The sequence below is a fragment of the Stegodyphus dumicola genome, chromosome X2, assembly GCF_044657685.1.
Source record: "Stegodyphus dumicola isolate Sdum_Otavi_A_Nest chromosome X2, ASM4465768v1".
Taxonomy (NCBI): domain Eukaryota; kingdom Metazoa; phylum Arthropoda; class Arachnida; order Araneae; family Eresidae; genus Stegodyphus; species Stegodyphus dumicola.
The window spans coordinates 101,156,348-101,173,418 of NC_140781.1; the positions used below are offsets into that span (position 1 = coordinate 101,156,348).

A 17,071-nucleotide genomic window follows, 5' to 3' on the forward strand; every position below is an offset into this window, starting at 1 on the left:
GCAATTACACTGGCCTGTTGGGAAGAGAAGACCCCACTGGACATGGAAAATATTAGGCCACACAGAGAGGAAAATGTTTAGCCTCCTCCTCGTAATGCGAAAGGAGGCCACTTTGGGAAAAATTACACCACAGCAGTACTTTTGAAAACACTACGAAGCAACAGAACTCTAACAAATCTCAGGACTTCTAATGATTATAGTGTGATTAACAGTTCAACCTCACTTCGAATATTACAATACAACATAGAGAAAGCACCAATTCAGACACTTCAATATGGAATTCAAAACCTACGAAATTAATGCACAAATGCTACCCTAACCATTAAAACATAATGTGACGCATTCATGTAAAATAAATAACTAGTAAAGCTCCAATATAAAGCAACATGTGAAAAGGGATGGACAAATTATGACATTCAAGTATTTCTAGTGGAAGTTGATATAAAACAAGACTTACCACGCACCAGATGTCTTTTTGCTCTGCATTATTCGTCCGTTCTTTTCATCATCGTTCTTTTTCTTTCACGATATCATGTTCTGGCATTCCAAGAGTGCACACAAGTGATGACAAATTACACTAGAAGAGGCCAAAAGGGGAAAAAAAAAGGAATCATTAGATTTTAACTACTTTGATATTAAAGAATAATTATACACAAAGAGAAATATCTAATATTGTTTCTTAATATATAAAACTTCAAAGTCGCCTTCTTTGTTTTAAACCCAGCAATGTGCTACATTGTTACTGTTAAGCATGACTGCAATCGATAGAAAAGCTGATTTTCCTAATACGGCAGAAGTACAGTAAGCGAAAGGGGTTTTTAATAATATGGGGTACATCATGAATAATGAAAGAAAAAAAAATTAGGACAGTTATTACGGATACACAGAATAAAAGGGATAATGATCTTCGAGAAGAGTTAATAATTGCAGCGCTGGTAGAAAGATGGCCACCAACAAGACAAAGAGCAGGTAGTTTAAAATCACAAATAAACAAAATAAACTTTACTGCTACCTTTGAAGCAGGTGTTATATATTAAACTATCTTAATTCACACACAGAATTAGTGACATAACAGATCAAAATAGAGTAAGAATCAAACTCGCAATACATTAACATTAAAAGAGCTATACATATATACTTTTAAAGATTTTTTTAAAAAATGGGCACAAAAACACCTCTCTAAAAACAGACTTCGAAGAACATCTTGGAAACAAAAGTCGTATACCATAAAAGAAATATTTCATTCAGAATTTTAACGTAAGAACCATTTCTAATTTTAAGTTCTCTACTTAGGTACTCTCATCCATGAGAGAGGACAGCTTAGTCCGATATACCAGAAATTATCTTGAAATATTACCAGGTGACTTTAATGTAATTATAGAAATATTTCACTCAGGGAAAGAACATATTGTCTAGCTGCCCAAGTTCGAGCCCAGCTTTAATATAGCAAGCTAAAACACATCAAATGCCACTAAATGATACAGCATATTCAAATGTTACAAAAAATTTAAATGCAATTTCGTGGAAGAGCTATTGCAATTACCTACATACTAAAATTTTGACCAAAAATTCAAGAAAACTAAGATACTCCTTTTTCTTTCGAAGGAATCAAAGTCATATACTAATGTAGGGATGCTCAACCTACTGTGCTATGAAACCTACACATAGGAATGAAATTTTGTCAGCTATGTGAGATGTCCAATACCGAGAAATTCCGTAAATTGTAGAATAGAACCTGCGTCTGAAAATAGACGAAAGGTAAAACATTATTCAAATACTTTACATTTAGCCTTGAAGCAGGTGTTCTATATTAAACTGCGTTAATTCACATACAGAATTAGTAATATAATAGCTCAAAATATTTTAATAACCAAACACGCATTAAATAAACATTAAAAAATCTATATACATTTATTAGTGTTACGAGGGTTTATTCTGAAATATTATAAGGTCACTTTCAAAGAAATGATAGAACTTTTCACTCAGGGAAGGGACATTCTGTCTGGCTGCCCGGGTTCCATCCCAGCTTCTGTTACAAAAGTTTCATAGAAGTATTTTAAAAATCCAGAAACGAAACTTATGAAGAAATTATTGAACATACCTGGTTCTATGATTAAGCCATTCTTACAGACATAGTAACTAAATCTTAAATTTGAGGGAGGGGGCGAGAGAACTAAACTAAAGTCTTTGAATTAAAGGGTATTATAAATTCATTTTAAATCAAAATTAATTTTGTGAAAATATTACACAAATATGAGGAATATACATTTTTACCATAATGTAATGTACGTTTTGCCCCTTTGAAAATCTGGAGAACTAAGGGGTGAAATATAAGAAAACTGAAACAATCATTTGGAAAATCTCATCGAGCTTAAATTAGTTCCTAAATTAGATGTTTTGAGTGTATTTAAAATTAGGCTAACTACTTCATTCACTTCAAACCCATTACATAATACTAGTATTTAAGAAAAATGGTAAAAGATTGCAAATATGTTAAATAACAATTCTATTGATCTAGAAATGGAAATAACTGATTTTCATCCTAACTAAGATCAAGAATATCACAAAAAGCCATTTGAATAGTCCTAGAACAGAAAAATCATGAACAGTTAAACTTTTAAAAAGATAAATTCCTGCTTCCGATCTACTTAAAAATGTGAAAGAGGATTTTCAACAATGAACTTGTTAAAATCAATGTTTAGATACAGGATAACAAATCAACATCCCAATGACTGCAAGGATTTAGCCATAACATCGCATGTATCAGAGGCAAAAAAAAACTCGCAGAAGAAATGCAGTGTTAAATTTCACATTAAAATACGATTTCCCTGTATTTAACTTTCATCTTGCTGAATTTTTTGTAAATAATACAAAGAGTATACCTTTTCTTTAACATATTATACCACACATTTTTATACTTTGTGTAATGTATTTATAACTGAAATATTAAAAGTGCACTAGATACTTGTGCTCGCCAAAATTTTATAAACTCAAAATTGGCTCCCTTTAAGTTAAAGTTGCACATAACTGCACAAAGGGAAGGAATGCAATTTTATTTCTGGTCTGTATTTGGTTTCATTTTCATATAAAAAGAGTTAAAAATAGGGTTATCTAATTTTGTTATCTAGGTAACAAAATTTAAACACACATTTTCAGTAAAAATTACAGAATAAAAGATTTTGTTTCCCTGAAGATGCAACACCTCGCTATTCCAGGTATGGTACAGACTGCATACTGTCAGAAAGAAATTCCTTTCTTAAACAGGGAACCCATATACTTTAATCTGTTTTTACACAAGTACTGTTTATGACTAATGGTCCAGGAGTAAAATACTTTATAGTTAATCCATCTAAATTTTTATTATTTCCGGTCATCTGTATAGACTGTTTATTTATCACGACTAAACTACCAATCTGCATTCTAGATACCTCATATGATTCTTCAAGTCATGTTTCGTAGCCTATCATTTCTAATATAGCAGGTACTTGCTGAGCGCAGATTTGTAAAGCGTGATTTCGCATATAGCAGTACCTTACAGGATTCCATTAAATTTGCCCACTGCTAGAATTTCATTTATACGTGGTTCAACATTCATCCATCAACACCAGAAAGAATTTATCTGCTACTTTAAACAATTTCCATAGACTGAAAATGAAGTTCAAAAAAATCTTACAAATCTCAAATGCAAAGCATTCCGAAGAATTTTCACATATGGAAGATAGAGAAGTCAAACAATGAATCAGAAAATTACAAAAGAAGAATTGGGTGCTTATAAAACCCCTTGATAATAAAAGTGCTCATTACGAGAAACAGCTTTTAACTGAAGATCAGATGAAGGAATCGTTAAATAACAGAGAAGCAATGTCTGATCTTCTAGCGGAGATGGACACAATTAAAGAAAAAAATGGACACTTTAAAAGAGCTACTGGGAAATATGTGCTCTTTACAGCGACATGGTTACAGTTGCATCAGTCATTCTTATAAGCAAAAGACATCAGCTTTTTCAAAAAATAATTCTGTCATGTATTTGCCAAGAGAACGAAAACAAGTCCAAAAGAAACTTTCAGAGTGCTTTTCAAAACCAAAATGAAAGTTAGTCTGCAGAATTTTACTTCGATAATAATAAAACATCTCTGATTTTATTTCAAAATGAATTTTTTTTCAACGATTTTAAAGAGATCTTCGCAAATTGGTTCATAAAACTTCACAATATGCCAAAACTGTTCAGATTAGGGAAAAAATATAATAAAGTATGCTTAAAACAACTAAGAAAAAGCACATTTTGAGCATCCTTAACAGAAGACAATTTGGCTCCACTAACTTTCTTTACGAGTATACATTAAATTTTTATTTACATTTCTTTTTTATTCAACACTTAACTTTCAATGGTTTTAAGAGAAACAGCACTTGATAGAGAGACTCTAAATTCGGAGAAAACTGAAACAAAATTGGTTTATACACAGGCAGTGCAATTACACTGGCCTGTTGGGAAGAGAAGACCCCACTGGACATGGAAAATATTAGGCCACACAGAGAGGAAAATGTTTAGCCTCCTCCTCGTAATGCGAAAGGAGGCCACTTGGGAAAAATTACACCACAGCAGTACTTTTGAAAACACTACGAAGCAACAGAACTCTAACAAATCTCAGACTTCTAATGATTATAGTGTGATTAACAGTTCAACCTCACTTCGAATATTACAATACAACATAGAGAAAGCACCAATTCAGACACTTCAATATGGAATTCAAAACCTACGAAATTAATGCACAAATGCTACCCTAACCATTAAAACATAATGTGACGCATTCATGTAAAATAAATAACTAGTAAAGCTCCAATATAAAGCAACATGTGAAAAGGGATGGACAAATTATGACATTCAAGTATTTCTAGTCGAAGTTGATATAAAACAAGACTTACCAGCCACAGATGTCTTTTTGCTCTGCATTATTCGTCCGTTCTTTTCATCATCGTTCTTTTTCTTTCACGATATCATGTTCTGCATTCCAAGAGTGCACAAAAGTGATGACAAATTACACTAGAAGAGGCCAAAAGGGGAAAAAAAAAAGGAATCATTAGATTTTAACTACTTTGATATTAAAGAATAATTATACACAAAGAGAAATATCTAATATTGTTTCTTAATATATAAAACTTCAAAAGTCGCCTTCTTTGTTTTAAACTCCAGCAATGTGCTACATTGTTACTGTTAAGCATGACTGCAATCGATAGAAAAGCTGATTTTCCTAATACGGCAGAAGTACAGTAAGCGAAAGGGGTTTTTAATATATGGGTACATCATGAATAATGAAAGAAAAAAAAATTAGACAGTTATTACGGATACACAGAATAAAAGGGATAATGATCTTCGAGAAGAGTTAATAATTGCAGCGCTGGTAGAAAGATGGCACCAAAAGACAAAGAGCAGGTAATTTTAAATCACAAATAAACAAAATAAACTTTACTGCTACCTTTGAAGCAGGTGTTATATATTAAACTATCTTAATTCACACACAGAATTAGTGACATAACAGATCAAAATAGAGTAAGAATCAAACTCGCAATACATTAACATTAAAAGAGCTATACATTTATACTTTTAAAGATTTTTTTAAAAAATGGGCACAAAAACACCTCTCTAAAAACAGACTTCGAAGAACATCTTGGAAACAAAAGTCGTATACCATAAAAGAAATATTTCATTCAGAATTTGAACGTAAGAACCATTTCTAATTTTAAGTTCTCTACTTAGGTACTCTCATCCATGAGAGAGGACAGCTTAGTCCGATATACCAGAAATTATCTTGAAATATTACCAGGTGACTTTAATGTAATTATAGAAATATTTCACTCAGGGAAAGAACATATTGTCTAGCTCCCCAAGTTCGAGCCCAGCTTTAATATAGCAAGCTAAAACACATCAAATGCCACTAAATGATACAGCATATTCAAATGTTACAAAAAATTTAAATGCAATTTCGTGGAAGAGCTATTGCAATTACCTACATACTAAAATTTTGACCAAAAATTCAAGAAAACTAAGATACTCCTTTTTCTTTCGAAGGAATCAAAGTCATATACTAATGTAGGGATGCTCAACCTACTGTGCTATGAAACCTACACATAGGAATGAAATTTTGTCAGCTATGTGAGATGTCCAATACCGAGAAATTCCGTAAATTGTAGAATAGAACCTGCGTCTGAAAATAGACGAAAGGTAAAACATTATTCAAATACTTTACATTTAGCCTTGAAGCAGGTGTTCTATATTAAACTGCGTTAATTCACATACAGAATTAGTAATATAATAGCTCAAAATATTTTAATAACCAAACACGCATTAAATAAACATTAAAAAATCTATATACATTTATTAGTGTTACGAGGGTTTATTCTGAAATATTATAAGGTCACTTTCAAAGAAATGATAGAACTTTTCACTCAGGGAAGGGACATTCTGTCTGGCTGCCCGGGTTCCATCCCAGCTTCTGTTACAAAAGTTTCATAGAAGTATTTTAAAAATCCAGAAACGAAACTTATGAAGAAATTATTGAACATACCTGGTTCTATGATTAAGCCATTCTTACAGACATAGTAACTAAATCTTAAATTTGAGGGAGGGGGCGAGAGAACTAAACTAAAGTCTTTGAATTAAAGGGTATTATAAATTCATTTTAAATCAAAATTAATTTTGTGAAAATATTACACAAATATGAGGAATATACATTTTTACCATAATGTAATGTACGTTTTGCCCCTTTGAAAATCTGGAGAACTAAGGGGTGAAATATAAGAAAACTGAAACAATCATTTGGAAAATCTCATCGAGCTTAAATTAGTTCCTAAATTAGATGTTTTGAGTGTATTTAAAATTAGGCTAACTACTTCATTCACTTCAAACCCATTACATAATACTAGTATTTAAGAAAAATGGTAAAAGATTGCAAATATGTTAAATAACAATTCTATTGATCTAGAAATGGAAATAACTGATTTTCATCCTAACTAAGATCAAGAATATCACAAAAAGCCATTTGAATAGTCCTAGAACAGAAAAATCATGAACAGTTAAACTTTTAAAAAGATAAATTCCTGCTTCCGATCTACTTAAAAATGTGAAAGAGGATTTTCAACAATGAACTTGTTAAAATCAATGTTTAGATACAGGATAACAAATCAACATCCCAACGACTGCAAGGATTTAGCCATAACATCGCATGTATCAGAGGCAAAAAAAAAACTCGCAGAAGAAATGCAGTGTTAAATTTCACATTAAAATACGATTTCCCTGTATTTAACTTTCATCTTGCTGAATTTTTTGTAAATAATACAAAGAGTATACCTTTTCTTTAACATATTATACCACACATTTTTATACTTTGTGTAATGTATTTATAACTGAAATATTAAAAGTGCACTAGATACTTGTGCTCGCCAAAATTTTATAAACTCAAAATTGGCTCCCTTTAAGTTAAAGTTGCACATAACTGCACAAAGGGAAGGAATGCAATTTTATTTCTGGTCTGTATTTGGTTTCATTTTCATATAAAAAGAGTTAAAAATAGGGTTATCTAATTTTGTTATCTAGGTAACAAAATTTAAACACACATTTTCAGTAAAAATTACAGGAATAAAAGATTTTGTTTCCCTGAAGATGCAACACCTCGCTATTCCAGGTATGGTACAGACTGCATACTGTCAGAAAGAAATTCCTTTCTTAAACAGGGAATCCATATACTTTAATCTGTTTTTACACAAATACTGTTTATGACTAATGGGTCCAGGAGTAAAATACTTTATAGTTAATCCATCTAAATTTTTATTATTTCCGGTCATCTGTATAGACTGTTTATTTATCACGACTAAACTACCAATCTGCATTCTAGATACCTCATATGATTCTTCAAGTCATGTTTCGTAGCCTATCATTTCTAATATAGCAGGTACCTGCTGAGCGCATATTTGTAAAGCGTGATTTCGCATATAGCAGTACCTTACAGGATTCCATTAAATTTGCCCACTGCTAGAATTTCATTTATACGTGGTTCAACATTCATCCATCAACACCAGAAAGAATTTATCTGCTACTTTAAACAATTTCCATAGACTGAAAATGAAGTTCAAAAAAATCTTACAAATCTCAAATGCAAAGCATTCCGAAGAATTTTCACATATGGAAGATAGAGAAGTCAAACAATGAATCAGAAAATTACAAAAGAAGAATTGGGTGCTTATAAAACCCCTTGATAATAAAAGTGCTCATTACGAGAAACAGCTTTTAACTGAAGATCAGATGAAGGAATCGTTAAACAACAGAGAAGCAATGTCTGATCTTCTAGCGGAGATGGACACAATTAAAGAAAAAAACGGACACTTTAAAAGAGCTACTGGGAAATATGTGCTCTTTACAGCGACATGGTTACAGTTGCATCAGTCATTCTTATAAGCAAAAGACATCAGCTTTTTCAAAAAATAATTCTGTCATGTATTTGCCAAGAGAACGAAAACAAGTCCAAAAGAAACTTTCAGAGTGCTTTTCAAAACCAAAATGAAAGTTAGTCTGCAGAATTTTACTTCGATAATAATAAAACATCTCTGATTTTATTTCAAAATGAATTTTTTTTCATCGATTTTAAAGAGATCTTCGCAAATTGGTTCATAAAACTTCACAATATGCCAAAACTGTTCAGATTAGGGGAAAAATATAATAAATTATGCTTAAAACAACTAAGAAAAAGCACATTTTGAGCATCCTTAACAGAAGACAATTTGGCTCCACTAACTTTCTTTATGAGTATACATTAAATTTTTATTTACATTTCTTTTTTATTCAACACTTAACTTTCAATGGTTTTAAGAGAAACAGCACTTGATAGAGAGACTCTAAATTCGGAGAAAACTGAAACAAAATTGGTTTATACCCAGGCAGTGCAATTACACTGGCCTGTTGGGAAGAGAAGACCCCGTTGGACATGGAAAATATTAGGCCACACAGAGAGGAAAAGGTTTAGCCTGCTCCTCGTAATGCGAAAAGAGGCCACTTGGGAAAAAATTACACCACAGCAGTACTTTTGAAACCACTACGAAGCAACAGAACTCTAACAAATCTCAGACTTCTGATGATTATAGTGTTATTAACAGTTCAACCTCACTTCGAATATTACAATACAACATAGAGAAAGCACCAATTCAGACACTTCAATATGGAATTCAAAACCTACGAAATTAATGCACAAATGCTACCCTAACCATTAAAACATAATGTGACGCATTCATGTAAAATAAATAACTAGTAAAGCTCCAATATAAAGCAACATGTGAAAAGGGATGGACAAATTATAACATTCAAGTATTTCTAGTGGAAGTTGATATAAAACAAGACTTACCAGCCACAGATGTCTTTTTGCTCTGCATTATTCGTCCGTTCTTTTCATCATCGTTCTTTTTCTTTCACGATATCATGTTCTGCATTCCAAGAGTGCACAAAAGTGATGACAAATTACACTAGAAGAGGCCAAAAGGGAAAAAAAAAAAGGAATCATTAGATTTTAACTACTTTGATATTAAAGAATAATTATACACAAAGAGAAATATCTAATATTGTTTCTTAATATATAAAACTTCAAAAGTCGCCTTCTTTGTTTTAAACTCCAGCAATGTGCTACATTGTTACTAAAAGCATGACTGCAATCGATAGAGAAGCTGATTTTCCTAATACGACAGAAGTACAGTAAGCAAAAGGGGTTTTTAATATATGGGTACAACATGAATAATGAAAGAAAAAAAAATTAGACAGTTATTACGGATACACAGAATAAAAGGATTAATGATCTTCGAGAAGAGTAAATAATTGCAGCGCTGGTAGAAAGATGGCACCAAAAGACAAAGAGCAGGTAATTTTAAATCACAAATAAACAAAATAAACTTTACTGCTAGCTTTGAAGCAGGTGTTATATATTAAACTATCTTAATTCACACACAGAATTAGTGACATAACAGATCAAAATAGAGTAAGAATCAAACTCGCAATACATTAACATTAAAAGAGCTATACATATATACTTTTAAAGATTTTTTTAAAAAATGGGCACAAAAACACCTCTCTAAAAACAGACTTCGAAGAACATCTTGGAAACAAAAGTCGTATACCATAAAAGAAATATTTCATTCAGAATTTTAACGTAAGAACCATTTCTAATTTTAAGTTCTCTACTTAGGTACTCTCATCCATGAGAGAGGACAGCTTAGTCCGATATACCAGAAATTATCTTGAAATATTACCAGGTGACTTTAATGTAATTATAGAAATATTTCACTCAGGGAAAGAACATATTGTCTAGCTGCCCAAGTTCGAGCCCAGCTTTAATATAGCAAGCTAAAACACATCAAATGCCACTAAATGATACAGCATATTGAAATGTTACAAAAAATTTAAATGCAATTTCGTGGAAGAGCTATTGCAATTACCTACATACTAAAATTTTGACCAAAAATTCAAGAAAACTAAGATACTCCTTTTTCTTTCGAAGGAATCAAAGTCATATACTAATGTAGGGATGCTCAACCTACTGTGCTATGAAACCTACACATAGGAATGAAATTTTTTCAGCTATGTGAGATGTCCAATACCGAGAAATTCCGTAAATTGTAGAATAGAACCTGCGTCCGAAAAGAGACGAAAGGTAAAACATTATTCAAATACTTTACCTTTAGCCTTGAAGCAGGTGTTCTATATTAAACTGCGTTAATTCACATACAGAATTAGTAATATAATAGCTCAAAATATTTAAATAACCAAACACGCATTAAATAAACATTAAAAAATCTATATACATTTATTAGTGTTACGAGGGTTTATTCTGAAATATTATAAGGTCACTTTCAAAGAAATGATAGAACTTTTCACTCAGGGAAGGGACATTCTGTCTGGCTGCCCGGGTTCCATCCCAGCTTCTGTTACAAAAGTTTCATAGAAGAATTTTAAAAATCCAGAAACGAAACTTATGAAGAAATTATTGAACATACCTGGTTCTATGATTAAGCCATTCTTACAGACATAGTAACTAAATCTTAAATTTGAGGGAGGGGGCGAGAGAACTAAACTAAAGTCTTTGAATTAAAGGGTATTATAAATTCATTTTAAATCAAAAATAATTTTGTGAAAATATTACACAAATATGAGGAACATACATTTTTACCATAATGTAATGTACGTTTTTCCCCTTTGAAAATCTGGAGAACTAAGGGGTGAAATATAAGAAAACTGAAACAATCATTTGGAAAATCTCATCGAGCTTAAATTAGTTTCTAAATTAGATGTTTTGAGTGTATTTAAAATTAGGCTAACTACTTCATTCACTTCAAACCCATTACATAATACTAGTATTTAAGAAAAATGGTAAAAGATTGCAAATATGTTAAATAACAATTCTATTGATCTAGAAATGGAAATAACTGATTTTCATCCTAATTAAGATCAAGAATATCACAAAAAGCAATTTGAATAATCCTAGAACAGAAAAATCATGAACAGTTAAACTTTTAAAAAGATAAATTCCTGCTTCCGATCTACTTAAAAATGTGAAACAGGATTTTCAACAATGAACTTGTTAAAATCAATGTTTAGATACAGGATAACAAATCAACATCCCAACGACTGCAACGATTTAGCCATAACATCGCATGTATCAGAGGCAAAAAAAAACTTGCAGAAGAAATGCAGTGTTAAATTTCACATTAAAATACGATTTCCCTGTATTTAACTTTCATCTTGCTGAATTTTTTGTAAATAATACAAACAGTATACCTTTTCTTTAACATATTATACCACACATTTTTATACTTTGTGTAATGTATTTATAACTGAAATATTAAAAGTGCACTAGATACTTGTAGCTCGCCAAAATTTTATAAACTCAAAATTGGCTCCCTTTAAGTTAAAGTTGCACATAACTGCACTAAAGGAAGGAATGCAATTTTATTTCTTTGTCTGTATTTGGTTTCATTTTCATATAAAAAGAGTTAAAAATAGGGTTATCTAATTTTGTTATCTAGGTAACAAAATTTAAACACACATTTTCAGTAAAAATTACAGAATAAAAGATTTTGTTTCCCTGAAGATGCAACACCTCGCTATTCCAGGTATGGTACAGACTGCATACTGTCAAAAAGAAATTCCTTTCTTAAACAGGGAATCCATATACTTTAATCTGTTTTTACACAAGCACTGTTTATGACTAATGGTCCAGGAGTAAAATACTTTATAGTTAATCCATCAAAATTTTTATTATTTCCGGTCATCTGTATAGACTGTTTATTTATCACGACTAAACTACCAATCTGCATTCTAGATACCTCATATGATTCTTCAAGTCATGTTTCGTAGCCTATCATTTCTAATATAGCAGATACCTGCTGAGCGCATATTTGTAAAGCGTGATTTCGCGTATAGCAGTACCTTACAGGATTCCATTTAATTTGTCCACTGCTAGAATTTCATTCATACGTGGTTCAACATTCATCCATCAACACCACAAAGAATTTATCTGCTACTTTAAACAATTTCCATAGACTGAAAATGAAGTTCAAAAAAATCTTACAAATCTCAAATGCAAAGCATTCCGAAGAATTTTCACATATGGAAGATAGAGAAGTCAAACAATGAATCAGAAAATTACAAAAGAAGAATTGGGTGCTTATAAAACCCCTTGATAATAAAAGTGCTCATTACGAGAAACAGCTTTTAACTGAAGATCAGATGAAGGAATCGTTAAACAACAGAGAAGCAATGTCTGATCTTCTAGCGGAGATGGACACAATTAAAGAAAAAAACGGACACTTTAAAAGAGCTACTGGGAAATATGTGCTCTTTACAGCGACATGGTTACAGTTGCATCAGTCATTCTTATAAGCAAAAGACATCAGCTTTTTCAAAAAATAATTCTGTCACGTATTTGCCAAGAGAACGAAAACAAGTCCAAAAGAAACTTTCAGAGTGCTTTTCAAAACCAAAATGAAAGTTAGTCTGCAGAATTTTACTTCGATAATAATAAAACATCTCTGATTTTATTTCAAAATGAATATTTTTTTATCGATTTTAAAGAGATCTTTGCAAATTGGTTCATAAAACTTCACAATACGCCAAAATTGTTCAGATTAGGGACAAAATATAATAAAGTATGCTTAAAACAACTAAGAGAAAGCACATTTTGAGCATCCTTAACAGAAGACAATTTGGCTCCACTAACTTTCTTTACGAGTATACATTAAATTTTTATTTACATTTCTTTTTTATTCAACACTTAACTTTCAATGGTTTTAAGAGAAACAGCACTTGATAGAGAGACTCTAAATTCGGAAAAAACTGAAACAAAATTGGTTTATACCCAGGCAGTGCAATTACACTGGCCTGTGTGGAAGAGAAGACCCCGTTGGACATGAAAAATATTAGGCCACACAGAGAGGAAAATGTTCAGCCTCCTCCTCGTAATGCGAAAGGAGACCACTTGGGAAAAAATTACACCACAGCAGTACTTTTGAAACCACTACGAAGCAATAGAACTCTAACAAATCTCAAACTTCTGATGATTATAGTGTGATTAACAGTTCAACCTCACTTCGAATATTCCAACACAATATAGAGAAAGCACCAATTCAGACACTTCAATATGGAATTCAAAACCTACGAAATTAATGCACAAATGCTACCCTAACCATTAAAACATAATGTGACTCATTCATGTAAAATAAATAACTAGTAAAGCTCCAATATAAAGCAACATGTGAAAAGGGATGGACAAATTATAACATTCAAGTATTTCTAGTGGAAGTTGATATAAAACAAGACTTACCAGCCACAGATGTCTTTTTGCTCTGCATTATTCCTCCGTTCTTTTTCTTTCACGATATCATGTTCTGCATTCCATGAGTGCACTAAAGTGATGACAAATTACACTAGAAGAGGCCAAAAGGGAAAAAAAAAAAAAAAGAATCATTAGATTTTAACTACTTTGATAGAAAAGAATAATTATACACAAAGAGAAATATCTAATATTGTTTCTTAATATATAAAACTTCAAGAGTCGCCTTCTTTGTTTTAAACTCCAGCAATGTGCTACATTGTTACTAAAAGCATGACTGCAATCGATAGAAAAGCTGATTTTCCTAATACGACAGAAGTACAGTAAGCGAAAGGGGTTTCTAATATATGGGTACAACATGAATAATGAAAGAAAAAAAAATTAGACAGTCATTACGGATACACAGAATAAAAGGGATAATGATCTTCGAGAAGAGTAAATAATTGCAGCGCTGGTAGAAAGATGGCACCAAAACACAAAGAGCAGGTAATTTTAAATCACAAATAAACAAAATAAACTTTACTGCTAGCTTTGAAGCAGGTGTTACATATTAAACTATCTTAATTCACACACAGAATTAGTGACATAACAGATCTATTAGCTTTGAAGCAGGTGTTATATATTAAACTATCTTAATTCACATACAGAATTAGTGACATAAGAGATCAAAATAGATTTTTTTAAAAAAAGGGCACAAAAACACCATTCTAAAAACAGATTTCGAAGACCATCTTGGAAACAAAACTCATATACCATAAAAGAAATATTTCATTCAGAATTTTAATGTAAAAACCGTTTCTAATTTTAAGTTCTTTATCTAGGTATTCTCATCCATGAGAGAGGACAGCTTAGTCCGATGTACAAAAAATTATCCTGAAATATTTCCAGGTCACTTTAATGAAATTATAGAAATATTTCACTCAGGGAAAGAACATATTGTCTAGCTGCCCGGGTTCGAGCCCAGCTTTAATATAGCAAGCCAAAACACATCAAATGCCATTGAATGGTACATCATTTTGAAATGTTACAAAAAATTTAAATGCAAAATCGTGGAAGAGCTATTGCAATTACCTACATACTAAAATTTTGACCAAAAATTCAAGAAAACTAAGATACTCCTTTTTCTTTCTAAGGAATCAGTCATATACTAATGTAGGGATGCTCAACTTATTGTACTATAAAACCCAAACATAGGAATGAAATTTTGTCAGCTATGTGAGATGTCCAATACTGCGAAATTCCGTAAATTGTAGAATAGAACCTGCGTCTGGAAACAGACGAAACATTATTCATATAGTTTACTTTTAGCCTTGAAGCAGGTGTTCTCTATTAAACTGTGTTAATTCACATACAGAATTAGTAATAAAATAGCAGGAAATATTGTAAGAACCAAACACGTATTATATAAACATTAAAAAATCTATCTACATTTATTAGTGTTAAGAGGGTTTATTCTGAAATATTATAAGGTCACTTTCAAAGAAATGATAGAAATTTTAATAAATATAAACTACAGATTTTCTTACCTTCGAAGTTCGAAAATGTAAGTTCATCACATTCAAGTATAATATCGTGCATATCCCCAATATGCTTTCTTAATTGTTGATTAGGTTAATGAATTTCTGCCGTAAGATGAACCAATTAAACCACTTCCTATTGATTCGGAACGTACATGACATTACAACGAAATTAAAAATATCTTTTTGCAAAAAAAGCAAATTTCATTTTTAAGAATTAATCTATCCAGAATGAAATAACTTTGTACACAATGCTAGAATATTATGCAAGAGCAACGGCTGGCATACAATAGTGTCAAAAACTAAAATGGCGGTGGTAAAATTGAACGAGCTACAATTCCGCAAATCGGAACCCGGAAGTGTGTTGTACGTCATCACCGGAAGTGTACCAACGTTATCGTTACATTATCTTTGCTGACCAATCGCATACGAGCAGGGTTAATATAGGTCTAACGGTGGTTGCCCTACTCTTTGATTTATCACTGCTTGGCAATTAGAATAGGTAAATAATATCGTAAACAAGCACAGCAGTTATCGGTAACAGTTTGCTATCGCTGTTATATGGTATGCACTTGAACTTTAAGGATATAGGAAAACTATTAAACTCTTGAGTTAACTATTAAACTCTTGAGTGTTTTTTAGGCAGAACATTTTTAAATTCACAGATATTGTTCTTAGTTTGTAAACATTCCCTATTACATATAATTCACAATGTTTGACAGAAAATTTACATATGATATTACTCTGTGTCTTATATTGAATTAAATTATTATAATTTGAATACTGTTGTTATTGTATTGCTACGCATCTACTTGCACTCTAAGTGAAATAAATAACAGTAAGAAAAAGTAATTAAACGGCATAGAACAACATTTTGGGTCACAGTATATTTCATATTTCGGTTATTAGCAAAACAGTTATTTGTAATGAATGATAAGGAATAGAAAATCGAACTAATTCTTAACAATATTTATATACCACATGTACGAACTGCTAGGACAATAATATTTGACTTTTATTTTTATGGATAAAAACTCTCTACAAGAAATTAAGAAATATTATTTATTTTTTCATAAAAAACGTACTGTTTTGCAAAAACTTATAAACATCTTCAAGTTGATTCTGTTGATATTTTCATTAGATCTCATCAAAGAGTTTCATATTTTTCTATCAGAATGTTTTAAAAATCATTTTTTCATCATAAAATGTCTGTATACATCTAGGTTCAGCAAAGAATTTTGTGTAGCTGGTACTCTTTTCATTCACATTTTTCACACTTGGGATCTTTTGTATTCCAAACTTTTGTATACTGTAGTTCTAAATTTGATGTACTTTGAAGTAATTATCTCACAATTTTGTGCATTTATTGAATTATAATAAAATTACTGTATTATTATTTCAGTTACATTTTAATTAATATTTTCATTCTGGGATATACAGTCTCAAACCTTACCTAGTGGTGCAGTGTTCCAGATTTAGAAAACATTTTGAACAAATAAGATCTTACTTCAAAATAGCTTTCTGTCCATCTTATCAAAAGAATGTAATCTGTCACTGAATAACAAATTTTCTAAAATTCCAGTCTTGTCATTTCATCCTTTCCTCTATATTCTAATTTATATTAATAACTTCTTACAATCCAAGGTACCCTTCTAATGTTTTAATCTGATGCTATACTGTAGGCTGTTTTCA

General features: G+C 31.3%; 1 long non-coding RNA gene across 1 annotated transcript; it reads right to left on the bottom strand.

Moving 5' to 3' along the window:
* Positions 1-480: 480 nt before the first annotated feature.
* LOC146992842 (uncharacterized) lies at positions 481-13,957 on the bottom strand. The gene is made up of 4 exons (XR_015038833.1): positions 13,854-13,957; positions 9,390-9,507; positions 4,924-5,041; positions 481-577 (listed from the first exon to the last, which is right to left on the bottom strand). It is a non-coding gene; the product is annotated as an uncharacterized LOC146992842 (long non-coding RNA).
* Positions 13,958-17,071: the final 3,114 nt, after the last annotated feature.